At 65.5% G+C, this 705-nt stretch overlaps 1 protein-coding gene across 1 annotated transcript in view; it reads right to left on the minus strand.

Annotated features, from left to right (window-relative positions):
• The window catches only part of LOC103615528 (tuberin), a 24,323-nt gene that overhangs the window by 9,941 nt on the left and 13,677 nt on the right, over window positions 1–705 (minus strand). The gene's annotated exons all lie outside the window — the stretch shown is intronic.

The following is a 705-nucleotide window of genomic DNA, read 5'->3' on the forward strand; positions in this document are numbered from 1 at the left end:
AGGGAACCGGGGTACGGACAGGGGATAGGGCACGGACAGGGGATGGAGGGTACGGGACAGGGGATCGGGGTACGGGACAGGGGATCGGCGGTACGGACAGGAGGAGCGGGGGTACGGACAAGAGGAGCGGGGCTTCTTGGGGGTACGGGAAGAGGGGATCGAGGACACGAGGCGTGCGGTAGAGGGAAAATTGAGGATTCCGAGAAGTATGGGAAGCGGGGATCGGGGCTGTGCTGGGCGCGAGGAGGGGCTGGGGCTGCACCAGGAGCAGGGAGGGCCCAGCCTGGCTGGGGACAGGGGCTGGGTGTCCTTGTCACATCCCCCTCGGAGCCCGGGATGCGGCAGCGAGGGATGTCTGGGCTGGGGCTTGGGGGGGCACCTTCAGCAGCCTCACCTGTGTTTGGGACACGTGTCCCCATCGTGTGACATGTGACCCCACTGTTGTCACTTGTCTCCCAGTCCTTCCGCCCTGCCCTCCCTCGCCCCGTGCTGGCTCTGCTTGGGACTGGGGGATGTGCAGTGTTTGGGTTGGGAGTATGGGGAGGGAACTCGCCCTGGTCACGGTTCCCTGGGTGATTGGTGACACATGGGGCTGTCAATGAGCTCTGTGAGGGCTGAAGGCATCTTTCCTCAAGCCTGGAATCTCTCTGCCATCCCGCGCAGGGAGCCAGATCCAGGGCGCGGCCGGCATCCCGAGGCGCAGCA

The sequence above is a fragment of the Corvus brachyrhynchos genome, unplaced genomic scaffold (assembly GCF_000691975.1).
Source record: "Corvus brachyrhynchos isolate BGI_N302 unplaced genomic scaffold, ASM69197v1 scaffold5, whole genome shotgun sequence".
In the NCBI taxonomy this organism is placed as follows: Eukaryota; Metazoa; Chordata; class Aves; order Passeriformes; family Corvidae; genus Corvus; species Corvus brachyrhynchos.